The sequence below is a fragment of the Vulpes lagopus genome, chromosome 11 (assembly GCF_018345385.1).
Source record: "Vulpes lagopus strain Blue_001 chromosome 11, ASM1834538v1, whole genome shotgun sequence".
Taxonomy (NCBI): Eukaryota; Metazoa; Chordata; class Mammalia; order Carnivora; family Canidae; genus Vulpes; species Vulpes lagopus.
In genome coordinates, this window is record NC_054834.1 from 27,423,538 (window position 1) to 27,441,228 (window position 17,691).

Here is a 17,691-nt window from a genome sequence, read left to right on the forward strand (position 1 = left end):
CTTCCACTGACCCAAGCTCTGTGGGCCTTTGAGGACCCGGTCTTTAACCTCCTAGATCTCCTCCTCTACTAACTCCGGCCCCAGGAATTCAAAGATTTAAGGTCAGGTCTCCATAACTTGATCTGTGGGATCATATTTTCTCTTGGGGTTTGCTGAAAGCAGAAGTGATAGCCTGACCATTTCTCATGGCACGAAGGGCGTTTGTAACTGGAGGACGCACTTTTTCCGTGGAAGTCCTGCCCGAATTACGGAAGACAGGGACTCAGCTCCTGCGCTGTCAGGATAATACCAGACTTCTCCTAAACATTCCTGCCCATGTGTGATTTTCCAGCCTTTGCCTCTGAAATGAGGCCAAAGGGAAAACCCAGGGCCGGGGCTCTGGGAAGGGAAACATAAACTCAGTTGTTAGCAAATCCTTATACATTTTTTTTTTTGTTTATTTGGGTCAGTTTATTTTTTTATTTAAAAAATTTTTTATCTCTATGTCTATCACAAATAAATAAAATCTTTAAAAAAATTTTTTAAGATTTTATTTATTTATTTGAGGGAGAAATAGCAAGAGAGCATGAGCAGGTGCAGGGAGAGAGAGAAGGAGGCTCCCCACTGAGCAGGGAGCCCATCACCAGGACCCTAAAATCACGACCCGAGGAAGGCAGATGCCAACTAAGCCATTCAGGTGCCCCTGTTTGGATCAGTTTATTTATATTTTTAATTAAAAAATATTTTATTTATTTATTCATGAGAGACACAGAGAGAGGCAGAGACACAGGCAGAGGGAGAAGCAGGCTCTTTGCAGGGGGCCTGATGTGGGACTCGATCCTGGGATCTTGGGATCATGACCTGAACAGAAGGCAGGTGCTCAACCACTGAGCCCCCCCCAGGTGCCCCTAGGGAGGGGTTGTTTTGAACAAATGTCCATCAGAGGGAAGCAAGAGTTTAGGATAATGACAGCTTCTCAGTGGCTGAGTTGAAGGGGTTGGTTGATTTCTTGTAGAAGATAAAAGGCATTTTTTTTATCGAGGCCTGTAACAAATGATTCTTTGCAGTGAGATTCTTTTTTTTATTTTTTTAATATTTATTTTATTTATTTATTTTGGAGAGGGTGAAGGGGCAGAGGGAGAGGGAGAGAATCTCCAGCAGACTCCCCTCTGAGCGAAGAGCCCAACGTGGGGCTTGATCCCAGGACCCTGAGATCGTGACCTGAGCGGAAATCAAGAGTCAGATGCTTAACTGACTGAGCCCCCCACGTGCCCCTCCAGTGAGGTTCTTCCATTAGGGTCTGTGATTGACCATTCTTCCTGGAATCCGCATTGAGCGGCGGGCTCTCCCTCCCACACCCTCCTTCTAGCACCCAGAGTCCCCTTCACTGAGGTTTCTCTTTATTAATTTTCACACTGTGAACCTTAAACTGTTCTAAAAGATAAAGTCTGGTCAAAAGGTAAAACGTCCCGTGGTAAGATGAATAAGTACTTGGGCTGTAACCATAGCGTGATGACTACAGTTAACGCTGCTGTAGGATATATTTGGAAGTAGATCCTAAAAGTTTCCATCATAAGGAAAAAAACATTTTTCCTGTTTCCCCTTTTCTTCTTGTATCTATACAAGATGATGATGGATGTTGACTAAACTCACTGTGATCATCATTTCACAACGTATCGTAGGTCAAGCAGTCATGCCGTACGGGTTAAACGCACAGTATCGTATGTCAGTTGTATCTCAGTAAAACTGAAAGAAAAAGAAATAAAATCTATTAAAAAACAAACCTGAAACATGCATAAGCTTACTTAGTTCTAGGTACAGATCTAGTAATAAAAATAATAGTATCGGCATTTGTGATTCAGGAAAAAAAAAAAAAAAGGTGAGTCCCTGCTGATCCCCCTGGATCCCTTAAAGAGTGCTGTGGAGCTGGGAACTCGGAGAAAGCCCGGGAAAAGGGGGGTCTGGTGGTGCGTCCATGCCTTGACAGCTGGAAATTTGCATGAATGGGCCTGAATGTGTCAAGAGACAGATGGTTTCACTTAGTGGCATTTTTCGCTCCTTTTAAGGTCCTGTTAGTGTTGCTTCTATTTGACATAGAATGTGTGATTTTAGGGTGACGTTGATGCGGAAAGTTGTTACTGCAATAAGGAGCCGCTGCTAAAGGTACACGCTTTCTGTTATGAGATGAATAAGCCCTGGGGGTCAGCCGTACAGCGTGGGGACTACAGTTAATGACACTGTGTGGCCTACCTGAACTTTGCTAAGAGAGCAGACCTGACATTCTCATTGCACACACACACACACGCACGCACACAGACACGAGGTAACTGTGGGGATGGATGTATTAACCTGACTGTGGCAATTGTTTCACAAACTATACATGTTGTCAGATCCCGTTGTACGCTAAAACACATACATTTCGTTTGTCGATTATACTTTGATAAAGTGGAAAACAAACCTGCTGTCAAAGGACTATTTTCTATAATCTTTTCTTATTCTTTTTCTTAAATTTAAAATAAATTTAATTAACTATAGTGTATTATTATTTTCAGAGGTAGAATTTAGCGATTCATCAGTTGCATATAACACCCACTGCTCATTCCATCAAGTACCCTCCTTAGTGCTCATCACCCAATTACCCCTTCCCCCCACCCACCTCCACCCACCAGCGACCCTCAGTTTGTTCCCTAGAGTTAAGATCAAAGGACTATTGACTTGCATCTTAACATGGAACCTCAGACCTCAAAGATGAGACCCAGTTAAAAAGGAAGCTGTTCCTGAAGATCTCCTTTTCAAGGACTGGTCAGAGTTTGGCATTTCTGGTTGGGAGCATCTTGAAGTGTTTGACACCAGTGAACCTGTTTGCTGGGATTGAAATGTTCAGGTGATTTTTATTCTGTATGGAAGTAGGTTTTTTTTTTTTTTTTTTTGGAAGTAGGTTTTGATGCAGATTCTGATTCAACAGGTTTGGGATAAGGCCTGAGATTCAATATTTCTAACAAGCTCCTTGGTGTCTTAGACACTCAGGTTACCATTAAAAAAAAAAAAAAAAGACCATAGACTGGAAATATATTTCCGGTTTATTTTAACAGAAATATATTTTCTCAGAGTTCTTAATATGAGATGAGGGTGCCAGCACAGTCACGAGCTGGTGAGGACTCTCTTCCTGGCTTGTAGATGGCTACCCTCTCACTATGTTCTCACTTGGCAGTGACAGAAAGCTCTGGTCTCCTCCTCTTCTTGGAAGGACACTAATCTCATGCCAGCTCTACCCTCATGACCTCACCTCAACCTGATTACCTCCCAAAAGTCCCAACTCCCAAACCATCACAGATGCTTCAACATAGGACTTGGGGGGGTGGGGGGACAAAATTCAGTCCATAGTGCCAGATGCTGCTGCCACCGTTCTGCAGAACTACTCTGAGTGGCAAGGTCCTAAAAGAAACTTTGTATTCTTGTGACATTTTGAAGGGCCCAAACTTAACACTAAGATACTCCATCCAAGAAATCGAAATTGTTAAGCGATCTAAATTTCATGGATATAATAAGTAGTTTGGTAAAGTCATTGTTGCTCTTATAGTAGGGTTGCACCACCTGTCTCAAATTGCCATTTGTGAGATTCTTAGATGTTGTGAGATGGCCTTACGTATAGGATTTATGCAAATGCAGTTACATGGCCTCTTACTGATTCGATGAGATGTTCATAATGACATAATAAAGGGCCTTTCCGATGAGATTTTATCATTAAACACCATAGATATTAAAGGAGCAGCTTCCAATATAAATTATCTTTGATCACAAATTTCTTGCCAACATGATCAATAGAATAGAGGCAATTCAGTTTTACCAAGTGTGGAGAGTTTCAGATAAGATGCTTTAATGTGCTTCAGTATTTATATTAATTGCGGTGGGCATGGGATGAAAGTAAACTATCATCACAGATCAATAATTTTGAAATATCTTCTCAAGTTTCTCTGTCAAAGTCCTTGTGATTGCTATGCAAACGTCAAGATCATAATGATCATATAGTTGGAGTTGCTGGAAGCGGCTTCATCTGTGTCCAGTGTTTTCCACTCACTTTCCTTTGGCAAATACTTGTTGAGGGCTTCTGTGTGCTCGGAACTGTGCTAGGTATTAGTGGCATGGCAATGAAAAGTGCAGATGTGGTCTCTGTTCACAAACATATACGATAACAAACAAAAGTTATAAATGAATCCTTTGTTCTAAGACTAAAACTAAAAAAGGAGAGAGAGGAAGACTTGGAGCATCTAATGTGCCCTGTTGATGTACCAACTATTCGATACTAAAGAAAGAAGCCACTTTGTGGATCGTGGAGTCCATCCCTGGACTTGCCATTGCTCAGTGGCTCTGGTTCTTCCCAAGGACACAGTCTTGGCCTTGCCAAAGCTTATGCATAGTTGCTGAAACAGTATGAGTCATTTGAGGAAAATTCTGAGTTACACATTTTCAGTTCAGAATTTTATTTCCCCTTGAATTTTTTTTTTTTTTTTTTAAGCAAACTACATGGAAACCACACTTTCCAGAATTCCTGGCACGGCACATATCATGGCTAAGGAGATGCCCAGGAAAGCCTGCTGGCTGCTTCTGGTCGGACCCCCACAGAGTATTAGCATCTTGGAAGGTCACTGCTGGTCCATCCATTATACATTTATCAATCAAAGGGAAACAATATTTTGGGGATAGAATCAAACCAGCCACAAGAGAGCAATTACAGATGAGAATGGTATTCCATTCATTTACAACAGCCGGTAGACCTGCATTGAGAACTGGGGTTGGTCACCTGTACAGGCACATCCTTTTTTTTTTTTTTTTTTAAATTCTTTATTTAAATTCAATTTAGTGGGCAGCCCGAGTGGCTCAGCAGTTTAGTGCCCCGGATGGAGTCCTACGTCGGGCTCCCTGCATGGAGCCTGCTTCTCCCTCTGCCTGGGTCTCTCTCTCTCTCTCTCTCTCTCTCTCTGTGTGTATCTCTATGAATAAATAAATAAAATCTTTAAAAAATAAATCCAATTTAGTTAACATATACTTAACATATATTGTATTCTTAGTTATTAGGGGTAGAATTTAGTGATTGATCAGTTGCATATAACACCCAGTGCTCATTACATCAAGTGCCCTCCTTAATGCCTAACACACAATTACCCCTTTCCAGCTACCCACCTCCCCTCCAACAACCCTTAGTTTGTTTCTTGGAGTTCAGTGTCTCTAATGATTTTCCTCCCTCTCAATTTTCATCTTTTTTTTATTTTTCCTTCCCTTTCCCTATGTCATCTGTTTCTTAAATTCCATGTATGAGTGAAATCATATGGTTTTTGTCTTTCTTTGGCTGAGTTCGCTTAGCATAATACCCTCTAGTTTCATCCACATTGTTGTAAATGGCAAGATTTCATGTTTTAAAAGATTTTATTTATTTCTTGAGAGAGAGTGCAAGCAGGGGGAGGGGCAGAGGGAGGAGGAGAGAGAGAATCCCAAGCAGACTCCGCACTCAGCTCAGAGCCCAATGCAGGCCTCGATCCCCTGACCTTGAGATCATGACCTCAGCCAAAATCAAGAGTTGGTCACTTAACTACTGAGCCACCCAGTTGCCCCAAGATTACATTCTTTTGGATGGCTGAGTAATATATATATATCTCACATATTTTTTATCCATTCATCTATTGATGGACATCTGGGCTCTTTCCATAGTTTGCTGCTATAAACATTGGGGGTGCAGGTGTCCGTTTGAATCACTATGTTTGTATCTCTGGATAAAAAACCCAGGAGTGTAATTCCTGGGCCATAGGGAAGCTCTATTTTTAACTTTTTGAGGAACCACCACACTGTTTTCCAGAGTGGCTGCACCAGCTTGCATCCCTACCAACAGTGTAAGAGGGCTCCCCTTTCTCCACATCCTTGAAACATCTGTCATTTCCTCACTTGTTATTTTTAACCATTCTGACTGGTGTGAGGTGATAGCTCATTGTGGTTTTGATCTGTATTTCCCTGATGCTGAGTGATGTTGAGCATTTTTCATGTGTCTGTTGGCCATTTGTATGTCTTCTTCGGAGAAATGTCTGTTCATGTCTTCTGCCCATTTCTTGATTGGATTATTTAGGGGTTTTTAGGTGTTGAGTGTCATAAGTTCTTTATAGATTTTTGGATACTAGCTCCTTATCTGATAAGACATTTGCAAAGATCTTCTCCCATCCTGTAGGTTGCCCTTTAGTCTTGTTGACAGGCACATTCTTGATGAGACAGATCAAACAAATAAATTAGCACCTTGTCTGTTAAGTACAGAAGCAAACTGAGGGAACTGGGCGTTCTGAAGAGACATAACCGGATGCTGCTCTACTTCATGTACTTTTCCCCTTATCTACATACTGTCCCTGGGGAACCTCATCTGATCCCGTGGCTTTAAATGCCATCCTATACCAGGTAGTGTAGCCAGGTGGTAATGAGCTTGGGCTCTGGGGTCAGGCTGCCTGGGGTTTTCTTCTGGTTTTACTGCCACTGGTTGAAAACTATGGGGAAATTTTCTGTTTCCTCATCATTAAAATGAAGATAATCGTGCAGCACCAACTTCATAGGGATTTTGAGAGTATAACTAAGGAAATATTCATAAATTGCTTAGATAGTGTCTGGCACATTGTGAACACCCGATAAATGTTAATTGGATGCCAAGTCCTCCCAAATCTCTATTTCTTGTCCTGATTTCTTCCCAGAACCTGGATCCATAAATCTAAGTACCGATATGACTTCTTCACGAAGACATCTAAGAGCCATGTCAAACTCAATAGGGCCAAAGAGAACTGGTTCCTTGCTTACATCTGCTTCTTCGCTGGTGATCATGTTGCCTTAAGAACATCTCTGTCCACTTCCTAGCTCAGACTAAAACCAGGGGAATTATCCTCGATTCCTGTCCTGTCTTCCTTCCCCACGTCCAGTCCTCCCTGTTCCCAGAACACGCCATGCTTGTTTTCAGTGAAGGCCCTTTGCATTCGGCATTCTCTGCCTGGAATGCTTACCGCTTGATCATCACTTACAGGCTCTCATCATTCAGATGTCAGCTTAATGTCACCTCATAGAGAGGCTTCCTATAAACAACTGTCATAGCCAAAAAAGATAAAGATAGTGTTTCTCTCTGGGGTAGAAGGCAATGAGTCAACCAGGCTTGTGTGTCAGGAAGCAAAGCTTTGCACTTATTTTTAGTTTTAAATGATTGCTGGTGGCCCAAGACCAAGCAGACAGACTCCTGGTTTGTCTGCCCAAAGCTCTATTTCTCTCCTCCTGCTAACATGACTTTCAGCTCTGTGGTGTCTTGACTAAGTGGCTGCTGCTGTGGGGGCTGGCTGGAGCACTGGCACCGTCACAGCCCTTCCGCCTCCCACTCAAAGGAAGACGAACAGCAGCCAAACACCCCTGAGCAGCTTGCTTCAATCTTAGCCCCACTGACAGAAGGAAGAGCGGGGACCCATGCTCCCCTCCTCTTGCCCATCGCTTGGATGAGAGCACTTGCTCTCAGATCCCGGGGAGCCTCTCCTACGTCCTAACGCAGCCCACAATGGCCTCTTGTGCTTTCTTTTCTGGAAAGCCATGTTTCTGGCAGCATCTCATCTTCATGGTCAAAACTGTTAACAACTGTCAAGGATCTGAGATTTTTTTTCCCATTTGCAAGCTAACAGCTCTGTCTGCCGTGTTTCATGGATGCGGACAGAAGACACAAGAGCCCTGGGTCAGAGACGAAGGACTTCATCTCTCATGGGCCAGCAGGTGGCAAAAATTCATGTTCGCGTTGGCCCCCTTGCCTCCAGGTCCCACCGGCTGGTGCTGAGGAGACCCGTGAATGCTCCGCGTGTCGTAGGTGCGTGTCACAGCTGAGGGGCCCCAGAGTTTTAAAATACATTTACACGAAGCACAAATATCTTCATACTCTGACCATTTCATTTAGTTTCCTAGACTTTCTTTTACCAATCTTCAAATTTTGTTTTTAAGGCTCCAACCAGGCAGCCAACATGTTAGATGTCACTCCTAAGTAGTGCAGATGTGTTCCTCAGGCCATCTTCCAAAGTGGACGACTTGGTGCGCTGCTTGGGGTGCTTCCCAGCAGAGAGATTTTCTGTCATCCGGACTGCAAAGCTGCCACTGAGTGGGTTGTAGCAGAGAGGCCATTCTCTTCCCGTTAGAGCTGGCCTCGAGTACAGATGGAATCCCATATATTTTCCTCCTCCATGAATGGCTCAGAGGGAGCTCACCAGGAGCCCATAGGTGTGGGGTGAAAGGAAGAGATGGAGAAGCATACGGAGTAGTTACTAAGCCACTTGCTTATGCAGCTTGCTTGATCCTCTGCACCTGCTCAGGCCCAGTCTGGCATCCTCCACTTCTGTTTCCTAATGGATTGATGTGAGGCACGCTCAGGTGTATACTTGGTGGTTCAGATAACACCGTGTTCATGATGGGCAGTTTGTGTTGTGTGACACTTTGGTGTCCCAAGGCAGACTTTCAGTCCCCACCAGCCCCCAGAAGCTAGCCTGGAACTGCTTTTCAAAAGGAGAAAGGATGTCAACACAAGTGGCCACTAGCGTACAGTAAATCTCTAGGGAATTCAGACTGTTAAGGGGGAAAAAATTGATCTACATTTTATTACAAATAAATAAAGAGACTTCAGGCCCAACTTTTTATTTTGTAAAAAATGGTAAAAATGACAAAAGGATTCGTCGTTTAAAAGGCTGGAAGAAATCCTTTTGTCCCAAACTCTATAAAGCTATTTTTTAAAAAAGATTTTATTTACTTATTTTGAGAGAGAGAGAGAAAGAGAGAGAGAGCATGATCAAGGGGGAAGGGCAGAGGCAGAGGGAGAAGCAGGCTCCCCAGGGAGAAGGCAGCTTGACTCGGGGCTCCATCCCAGAACCCCGGGATCCCCACCTGAGCTGAAGGCAAATTCTTAACCAACTGAGCCACCCAAGCACCTGAAACTCTACAAAGTTTTTTTTTTTTTAATATTTCATTATTCATTCATGAGAGACACAGAGAGACAGAGACATAGACAGAGGGAGAAGCAGGCTTCCTGCGAGAAGCCCGATATGGGACTCGATCCCAGGATCCCAGGATCAGGACCTGAGCCAAAGGCAGAGGTTCAACCACTGAGCCACCCAGGTGCCCCAAACTCTACAAAGTTTTAACATGACTTGGTAAAATAAAAACAAGAGAGCTAAATATAAATTCAATTTTACCTATACTTCTAATTAGCATGGACATTGTATAAATAAAATTATTTTGTGAATTTGGGGTTAAATTATGGCTCTCTCTTTTTCTTGTGTTTGCCACAGCATGAAACAAAAATACAAACATGACATGTTAATTAATTCAAAACTTTTATTTCTATCTTAACAGAAAACTGAATTGTGTAGAAGAATCTAATACTTGGCCTATGAGGTTAAGTACCTGTATTCTTTAAAGCTATGTAAGTGTAAACATAGTTATAATTTAAACAAGTGGTGTCTTTTTTTAAAGACTTATTTAATTATTTGAGAAAGAGCATGAGTGGGAGGAGCAGAGGAAGAAGGGGAGAGAATCCCAAGGAGACTTCCTGCTGAGTGTGGAGCCTGATGCAGGGCTCGATCCCAGGACCCTGAGACCATGACCCAAGCTGAAACCAAGAGTCAGATGCTCAACTGACTGTGCCACCCGAGTGCCCCTAAATAAGTGGTATCTATATATATTGGTTCTTTTATATCAACCTTAGGCCACGTTGCACATTATGTGGACCTACAGAATTAATGCAATTTTATGATCTATGTAAAGTTTTAAGAAGTTATTGTATTTCTGACAATTTCTTAATATTGTTATAGTATTGCCTCTGAATATGTTAATTATATTTTCTAAGATTCTTAGTTGACTTTGTGCTGTAATATTGAACTTATTAGTTAAATAAATCTTTGGCAACTTTTATTTATTATTATTATTATTATTTTTTCCTTTGGCAACTTTTAAATAAATTAAAATTGAAAGAGGTAACAAAATAGTGCCTACCCACTCCCCAGGGCTCATGTGTGTTTTTAATCTCTACGTTCTTATCTACTGGAAGCATTTTCTTTTTTTTTTTAATAAATTAATTTTTATTGGTGTTCAATTTACCAACCCCCCTACAGAAAAACACCCAGTGCTCATCCCGTCAAGTGTCCCCCTCAGTGCCCGTCACCCATTCCCCCCCACCCCCCGCCCTCCTCCCCTTCCACCACCCCTAGTTCGTTTCCCAGAGTTAGGAGTCTTTATGTTCTGTCTCCCTTCCTGATATTTCCCACACATTTCTGGAAGCATTTTCTTCTGCAAAACATTCACATCAAGATGATGACATCAGTCAATGTATTTTCTTATAAAATACTTGATAAGATTATGGTTTATAAGTGAGAGTTTGAACGGTTTACATAAATAGTCATTAAAAATATTGTTTTGGGGGCGTCTGGGTGGCTCAGTCAATTAAGCATCTGCCTTTGGCTCAAGTCATGATCTCAGGGTCTTGGGACCGAGCCCCACGTGGGGGCTCTCTGCTCAATGGGGGAGCCTGCTTCTCCTTCTGCCCCCCCAACCCTCAGGCTCTGTGTCTCACTCTCTCTCTTGCTCTGAAATAAATAAATAAATAAATAAAATCTTTTAAAAATATATTGTTTTGAGTACTAAGTAAGGTGAATGTCATACTAAGGGTGTGAAATAACAGAGAAAAATGTGTATATTTACACGGGTCTCTGACCCAGAGCTCCTAAATCCCTTGGAATTTCCTGGGTGACACGAGTGTCTTTTGTTCTAATGAGGTGACTCTGGGTGGGCCCCTGGATGGGTGCCGGTCACCAGAAAGACAGAGCCCTGATTAGATACTAGGGATTTTCAGCCCCACCCCCATTCTCTGGAGAGGGGTGAGGAGCTGGATATGGAGTTAATGGTCCCTACGACTACGTGGTGAAGCTTCTGTAAAAATCCCAAAAGGGACACCTGGGTGGCTCAGTGGTTGAGCGTCTGCCTTCAGCTCAGGGTGTGATCCTGGTGTCCTGGGATCGAGTCCCGCATCAGGCTCCCTGCACGGAGTCTGCTTCTCCCTCTGCCTGTGTCTCTGCCTCTCTCTGTGTCTGTCATGAATAAGTGAAATAAAATCCTTAAAAATAAATAAATAAATATCCCAAAGGGACGAGGTTCACAGAGCTTCTGGGTTGGTGAATACATTCATGGGTCAGGAGGATGGTGCACCCAAGCTCCACGCACAAAGCAACCCTCCCACACCTCACGCCCACGTATCCCTCATCTGGCTGCTCATCTGTATCCTGTATGATCATCTGTAGGCCCTAATAAACTGGCAAACGTAAATAAGTCTTTCCCTGAGTCCTGTGTATCATTCTAGGAAGTTGTTGAATCCAAAGAAGGAGTCATGGGAACCCTGACCTATGGTCGATTGTGCAGCAGAGGTGAAATCCTGGGACCTGGGTTAGCACCTGAAGTGCAGGCAGTCCTGTGAACTCAGCCCCCAACTTGTGGGATCGATGCTGCGCATAGGGAGAGAGTGTCAGACCTCAACTGGTGGGTTAGTTTGAGCAGCTGATGCCTGAGAGGATTGCTCCACAGGTGGAAAACCCACACGACTGGTGTCAGAAGTGAAGGATTGTGAATGTGATGATCATGTGAGTAGCCGGAGGAGGGGTTTTTCCTTTATAAAGTACATCGAAATTTTTTTTTTTAATGTGTAAACTCTTGACTTGCAGCTCAAGAAATGAAAATTCACCTCTGCTGTGTGGTCCGTGCTCCCCAGGAGGTAGTCAAGAAGGGTCTTTCTGTTTGTTTGTGTCCCTGGTGGTAACATACCGCCTCCCCAGAGCCGGCTTTCTTAAGATAGACTATGGTTTTGGCTACCTCATGAATCGTAAGAACGGGAGTTTCTCACTTCTGGACAAATGAACATTTCTCAGGCTTCTTTCTGACTTTCTGTTTTGCTTGCTATAAAATGGCTAGTTTGGTTAATCACACCTCCGGGGCTGTGGCCATTTCTCTGCACAGCTATTTTCATACTTATCTTAAGAGCTCACTCTGTTCCCCCAGCAATTCTATCAACTATTGCTCTTCTCCAAAAATCAGGTCCCGCATTCAGAATTCCTGGAGGTTACTATGGTGCTTTGTTTTGTTTATTTTCCACCTAGATCATCTTTGGGGGCAGCGTTTGGGGCACCTCTGGTGGCTGCTGGCTGACACCAAGCTTGTGGGGCTTATCGCATGGGACACATGAACGAAGAAGGGTTTCCGTGAGTTATTAGGAATGGCTGGTTTGCTCTGTGTGTCCAGAGTTGTTCAATGACAATGTACACATTATTCTGCCATCAGGAGAGGGTAAGAAAAAAAAAAAAGGAGAGGGTAAGAAGGCCCATCCTCCCTCATGGGGCCTTTGCTAAATGCTTGGGTTGATTCACCTGCTTATGGTTTAGTGATTGTGTATACCTTTACATCTTTAGAGTAGGTTCATAAATAAGTGCTTGTGACCAATGACGGTCAGCAGATGATTTCTAAAAGACGTTATCTCTTAGTTTGTAATATCTTTCTCCACTCATAGTTATTAGGGCACATATTTTATGGGAGAGATTATAAAATTGGAAACCTCACTATGTATTCACTGCCCTGAGATTTAATGCTGTCCCTGCCCATTTACTTTTTCTTTTTTTTAAGATTTTATTTATTTATTTGAGAGAGAGAGTGCAAGAGCGAGAGCATGAGCAGGAGGAGGGGCAGAGGGAGAAGCTGACTCCCCACTGAGCAAGGAACCTGACTTGGGGTTCGATCCCAGGACCATGGGATCATGACCTGAACCCAAGGCAGATGCTTAACCGACTGAGCCACCCAGGTGCCCCCCCTCCCTGTCCATTTCTTAAAGGAAGGCAATAAAACATCAACGCAGAATTTGAAAAAGCCAAACTGGCCAAGGATTGTGCCAGTTTGTTTATCCAAACTACAGAGGCCACATATTCCGGCCACCATTTTAATGAACTTCGAGTGTTATAGCAAATAGAAGGCTCAGACTCTTTCCACATGAAATAGGATCGGGTAGGCCCATGACCCGTCCGGTCACTAATGGCCAGACACTGTGAAATATCCATGGCTGGATAATGTGGGAATTCATTATAAACCTTTAAGGGCAATTCATTCAAGGTTCAGGAAGCCCTAATTCAGTGCATTCAAATGAAGCTGCATTCCAGAAGAGTCCCTTGAGCTTTGCCGAGAGGGAGGAGGTCTAATCAAGTCCAAGGTTACGAAGGCCTCTGTTTTAGGTCCATGCCTGTCATCATGAGGCAACATCATCCCTACCCATCTAAGCAACTGCTTGTTATTAATTTCTATTTTTCCTTAAAGGCCGAGGCTAACAACCAACCCACCTTTTCCCTGAGGTTCAGACCCGTGGGAGCCTTGCAGGAAGCTGGAATGGTCTCCTGAGACCCAAGGAAGCTGGGAGACCTGCTCTAATCTCAGCTCTAAAACCCAAACGCTTTTCCAGACTCCCTCCAACTAAGTACCAGGCTGCAACGGCCGGCGTAAGAAATCTCCAGCAGAAAAAAAAAAAAAAAAAAAAAAAAAAAAAAAAGAAATCTCCAGCAGGACAGCACTCGGCCTGCCCGTTTGTTGGAAGAAAGTCTTGCTTCTGACTTCATTTTTGTGTTCCTAAGTCATAATTGTGAGTTCAAGAATCTCAGTTTTGCGCAGAACCTGGGGCCAGGAAGAGCATGGCTTAAATTCTTTGTGGAGGAACTCAGGTGTTCCGCTCACGTCTGACATGTGTGCAAGGCGGTGCTGATTCTCTCCTGATTCCTGGTGGCTGTGTCGCCTCCCGTGTTGTCGTGGCGATGGCACTGCCTTTGTGATGAATGATGACACACTAACGTGGACATGGAAGAGGATAAAGACAGGCCTAGGGCTTCTCATAGGATCGTGTGCACCTTCAGAACACACTCAGATCATCTTTCTTTTGCACCTTTCTGAAACTCCGTGAAGAAATGCGAGCGAAGAGAATGAGACCAGATAACGTGACTAACACGGATCACTTATTTGCAAGGTGCCGGGCATCGTTCCAAGCTACTTCTATAGTTAGGAGTGCTTCCCCTGGATTTACATCTGCACCTTACAGCGACTATGATGCAGGTGCTACTACCGCAGCTGCCTACAGATGAGGAGACAGGTGTGTCAATCACAGATTATGCAATCAGGTCACTGCGGCGTGCAGGGCCCGGGCCAGGCTGGGATTTAAACCCGCAGCCCGCCTCTCTTCAGACCCTGGCACCTAACAACCAGGCCACACTGCTGCTCGAGAAGATCAGGGATAAAGAGCTCTGTGTGGTCCCAGAAGACAGTTTGGAACCTAATTAGTCATCTTAGAATCTAGGTTTCCTCACTCCTGTCCAACACACCTTTATTCTTTGCATTTTTTAAAGATTTATTTCAGAGAGAGAGAGAGAGAGAGAGAGAGTGCAGACATAGCCAGAGGGGGAGAGGGAGCGGATCTCTAGCTGACTCCCCGCCGAGTGCGGAGCTCAACGTGGGGCTCGATCTCACGACCCTGAGATCACGACCAGAGCTGAAATCAAGAATCGGACGCTCAACCGGCTGAGCCACCCAGGCGCCCCCCTTCTTTTCATTTTTTATGGTGAAACATACACAGATCCTAATGTATAAAGACATATATATTTCATACTGAACCATTTGAAGTTATCAATATTTGCTCAGATTTGACACGTAGAAATGGCAATCTCATGACTTAATGTGCTATCTGCTATTTACTGAACTGGTAAAGTTAAGGCAAACACTAATATAAACACCACCCAGTTGAAAGAAAGAGCGTTGCCTGCACATGCGTCTCCCCCTGAGATGCTCCCCCACCCGTGTCTCTCTGGGTGACACCACTCTGAGTTTCTGTGGTAATCTTCATTTTCCTCATGTTGGCGTCCCTAAAGAATGTAGCTTATTTTTGCTTGCTATGTCTTGATATAAATGGATCGTACCCCATGTGTTCTTTTGAGACTTGCTTTTCTCATTCATTACTCTGTTGGTGTAATTGAGCTGAATTGCTCATGCAATTATAGTTTTTTGGGGTCGTTGTATAATATTACATTATATGAATAAATCACTGTTTATCCGTCCTGCTGTTGCTGTTGAAGAGCACTTGGGCTGTCCTGGGTTTGAGCTCATAAGCGCAGAGTTTCTGTGAACATTCTTGCATATGGTGCACTTGGCAGGGATCGACTCAAGTGTAGGATGTACACCGATGGGTGGAATTACCAAGTGCAAGAAGAGACTAAATGATTTATACCAAATCATTTCCACTCAGCAGGTATAACTTATACTGAGTTTTCACTGCTCTGGGTTCTCTCTTACATGTAGTATTATCAGACTTTAATATTTAAGTTTTATTATCGGAGGGTGTGTAATGGTACTTTCTGGTGGTTTTAATTTGCATTTTTCTGGTAATTAAAGAGGCCGAGCAATTTGGATTTCCCCTTTGCCCTTTGGGAAATACCTATTCATGTCTTTGCCATTATTTTATTTTATTTTATTTTATTTTATTTTATTTTATTTTATTTTATTTTATTTTAATTTTCTCTCTATGTGCATATGTGTTTACAGGAATTCATTAAATGTATCTGGATATCAATTTTTTGTCAGTTACACATGTTACAAATATCTTCTCCCAGTTTGTTCCTTGGGTTTTTACTTTCTTTATAATGTCTTTTAGGTGAACAGATTTAAAACATTTTACATGTGACTATTGCTAGTGCTTTTTGTATCTGGTATAAGAAATCCTTTCCTAGGGACGCCTGGGTAGCTCAGTGGCTGAGCATCTGCCTTCGGCCCAGGGCGTGACCCCAGGGTCCTGGGATTGAGTCCTATGTCGGGCTCCCTGCAGGGAGCCTGCTTCTCCCTCTGCCTGTGTCTCTGCCTCTCTCTCTGTGTCTCTCATGAATAAATAAAATCTTAAAGAAAAAAGAAATGCTTTCCTACACCAAGATCATGAAGATATTCTACTATCTCCTTTAAGATCTTTATATTTTTGCCTCTCGTGTCCAAATCTTTAATAATCCTGGAATTGAGTTTTGTGTATGGTGGCAGCTAGCAGGGTGCAGGGTCCAGTGTGATTCGATTTAAAAACCCATCCTTAAAAAAAATAAAAAATAAAAAAATAAAATAATATAAAAACCCATCCTTTTCCCGCTGATGCACACCACCACTTCTCCCCGCCCCCCCCCCCACTTTTAAATTAAATTAATTTTTTTGGTAAAAATTTTTTAAAAAGATTTATTTATGAGAGAGAGAGAGAGAGAGAGAGAGAGAAACAGAGACACAGGCAGAGGGAGAAGCAGGCTCCATGCAGGGACCCTGATGTTGGACCCGATCCCAGGTCTCCAGGATCACGCCCTGGGCCAAAGGCAGGAGCTCAACCTCTGAGCCACCCAGAGATCCCCCCCACCTTTTAAAAGGTTTTATTTATTTATTTGAGAAAGAGAATGATCAGTGGAAAGGGGCAGAGGGAGAGAGAGAAGCAGACTCCCCACTGAGCATGCTAGATCCCAGCACACAGAGATCATGACCTGAACCGAGGGCAGACGCTTAACCAACTGAACCACCCAGGCATCCCCCACCACTTCTTTTATATATCTGTTGTCCATTGCTGTTCCTCCTAATGGTAATCAGTGCCCCCTGTTCAGATTGGAGAAGACTGGAACTAACAACTTTGTATACCTGTTCTTTCTTCTTCCCATTGATTGTTTACAAGTGGTTATTTTACAGGTGTGGTACTATGAAAATACTAAAGTATCATCAGTATTGAGTATTTCTTGGGTCACTTCTAGGCAGACTTGTAAGTTCCCTGGGACTGGTTGAGCGTCTGCCTTCGGCTCAGGGCGTGACCCTGGGGTCCGGGGATCGAGTCCCACATTGGGCTCCCTGCCTGCTGGGAGCCTGCTTCTCCCTCTGCCCGTGTCTCTGCTTCTCTCTGTGTGTGTCTCATGAATAAAAAAAATCTTTAAAAAAAATACTGTGCCCCTTCAAAACAGTTTCCTTCACTTGCAAGTGAGGATGCCAATACCTACCTCATTTACTTTATAAACATGTTGGGAAGATCAAATGAAATATCACAAATACAAATAATAAAGTATTTTTTACAAGTAATAAAGTATTTTTAAATTTTTGTTCATTTATTTTAGAAGGGGAGAGAGTGAGAGAGCATGAGAGTGAGCACAAATGGGAGGGGTGGAGGGAGAGAGAGAGAGAGAATCTCCAGCAGACTCTGTGGTGAGCACAGAGCCCCACTCCAAGCTCCATCTCGCCACCCTGAGATTGTGACCTGAGCCGAAATCATGAGTCAGTGTCTTAACTAACCGAGCCACCCAGCTGCCCCACAACTGTGTTAATTTACTGAAAATCATTGAACTGTACACTTAAAACAGATGAATTTATGGTATGTGTGTTACAGCTCAAAAAAATCTGTTTCTTAAGTCTCATAAGACCATACACTGTCACATTTTTTTTACACCTTCACATTTTTAAGACAACGGATTTATTTGACAGTATACATTACATGACTTAAAGTATATGCTAAGATTTGGGATATTTTTAAGAGCTTAAAGAGATTTTAGGATTCAAATAAGAAACTAAATCAGTGCCTGGAAAATTATCTAGGATATATTAAAATATATC